At 38.1% G+C, this 2,516-nt stretch overlaps 1 protein-coding gene across 2 annotated transcripts in view; it reads right to left on the minus strand.

Annotated features, from left to right (window-relative positions):
• Nucleotides 1–2,516, minus strand: part of PDZRN4 (PDZ domain containing ring finger 4) — a 605,552-nt gene that overhangs the window by 35,914 nt on the left and 567,122 nt on the right. The gene's annotated exons all lie outside the window — the stretch shown is intronic.

Raw genomic sequence — 2,516 nt, forward strand, 5'->3', positions numbered from 1 at the left:
GTAATGAAAATATTTTTATTGTATTTTGGTAAAACTTAAAGGCCAACTACAAATAAAGGCACACTGAATTGCCCTCTACTATTTTTGAGTTCTATACAATATGATAATAAGAATGCATTTTGTGTAGCTCAGGCCAAAATTTCCTATTATTTTGTAGATGCTCGCCCTTAGAAAGAAATGAGTTCATTCAAGCTGAAGGAGAGACATCAGTAACCATATGGGGCAGAGGCAATGATTCAAAATGTAGCCGTAAATGAACAAGGAAACACATTTACTGAAACACATGGCTAAGGGGCTTGAAATGTCAGTCTTTAGGTAATGTATGTTGAATTCATTGTCTGATTTATGTTCAGTAAAATAATCATAAATTTCCATGTACTTCATTTTTATATAATGAAATTGACTTGTGCTACCTTCAGAAGTAGATGACTTCAGGATAAATACATTGCATAATTTCAAGCAGTAAAACACAAATTGGAGCTCTAATCATCTACAGACTGGATGGAGAACTCGGGGCTCTTTAAGAAACTATCAGATGAGTATGAATGAAGCACATTTAGTACAGAGGTGAAGTCTAGATGGAGTTTTGAGAAGATGGTCTCTGTGCCAGATGGGGATGTCTGCTTGCCCCCTGCTTTTCTCCAGTGCACAGACCAGGGCATGCACTTAGTCAATGCTGTTTGAAGGAGGGTTGATTTTATTTAGAAATCTTTCCTACTGTATGTTTCTCATTGCCATTGAGTCAAAACCAACACATAGCTGACCCCCCAGTGGATTTTTGGATTGTACAAAATGCATGAGAGGAGAGTGCCCATCTTTCTTCTAAGGTTCCACTTGTGGATTTGAACCACGAGAGAGGAACACCTTTGGATTAGCAGTGCAGCTCCCTGTGGACAAGGCCACTAGAGCGCCTTTCATTACATATTGGTTTTACGATTAAATAGTCTTTCTTCTTTAACTCGGTGTGAGTGAAAAGAATATTTTGAAGTTTGATAGCAAAATTTCCGTTGAACTCTCTAAAATTTTAGTTACTTAAATGAATTCAATTGCTAAAATCACTTTATCTCAAACAACAGAATATTTTCTAGAACACTCTGCTATATCTAAAGAAGTACCCCTGCCCCCACTTTTAATTTTATATTTCAGCAAAATATTTGGATAATAGCCATTTATTTTAATGACATGCTATAAACCACAGGTACATCTATAGCAGCTGTGGGCAATCATAAGCTCCAGTGTCCAATAACTTCACAGCTAATAGCAAATAAAAGAGAGTTTAAATCCATTATTCTGAGGCCTGTAGTGCAAATTGGCAAAATACATGAAACTATGAAGAACGCTGATTTGCTGACTGGTAGGCAAAGATACTTTAAATTATACTGTAGTGGTTAAAAAGGGCATGCATAGTGTATGCTGAACACCACAGGGAAAATGTGAAACATTCTTTTACCTAGAGGACAAATAGGACATGATGACATGATTTGGCAGTGAAAGTAGAAATATACACACACCAAGCAAGAGTCTTTTCAAAACCAGCAATAATTAATGTTTCCAGAGGGAAAGAATACTTGACTAAAACTGTAACATTAGGAAGGAATTACAGCAACCAAACAGCTTCAATTACACTGGCAAGGTATACAGTTAAGGAGTAAAGAAGCTTGTGATTCCTTCGAGACCTATAAGGAAACCTAAACACTCCATAAAGAACTGAGAGTGGGACCTTTAAATCAAGGCAAATGAGGAACTGCAGTCAGAGCTGAAATCCTCAAAGTCCAATGTCCTGCCAATGAATGGCCCTGGACAGACTCCCCGTGCTGACGTTTTCAGTGGGGACGCTTGCTTTTGTGTGTGTTCTCTTCACATGCTCAGTTGTGCACCATCGCTTTGTTATTTTTTTTTTTAAACATGTATCAAAGAATTTTGTAATGAAATGGAATATAGGTTGGGTTTTTTCCTTTAAAACATTTTATATTGGTGTGCATACAAAATTTGTAAACATTGTGTTTCACACTATTCTTCATTCACAATATGTTTCATGCTATCATTATATCTTTTAAAAGGAAAATAAGAAGATAGAGTCCACCTATCAAATTTCAGCGCCACAAATCCGAACATTTACTCAGTGACTCACAGAGGAAACAAACTAAGATCCTGAGATCAATAGGTTTCCAACATTGTCACGGTCCTAGATGCAGGCAGAACTGTGAAATAAGTCAAAAGTTATCTACAGCATCTGTCTTTTCTAAATCCTCCCTTCAACTTTCTAAAAGTCATGTAATGCTCTCATGTGCCCTCGAAATATGAAGGCATTTGTTCAAAGTCTCTGAAGCATGCTTTTCCACATGTTGTTGTTGTTATGTGCCATCGAGTCGTTTCCGACTCATAGCGACCCTATGCACAACAGCTCTAAACCCTGCCCTATCCTGCGCCAACCGCACCGCCTCCGACACACCCATCCCGATTACCCCAGTCACCGAATCAATCCATCTCATAGAGGGTCTTCCCCTCCTGCGCTG

This window comes from Elephantulus edwardii, unplaced genomic scaffold, assembly GCF_000299155.1.
Source record: "Elephantulus edwardii isolate Elephantulus edwardi_28Jun2011 unplaced genomic scaffold, EleEdw1.0 scaffold00065, whole genome shotgun sequence".
Lineage (NCBI taxonomy): Eukaryota > Metazoa > Chordata > Mammalia > Macroscelidea > Macroscelididae > Elephantulus > Elephantulus edwardii.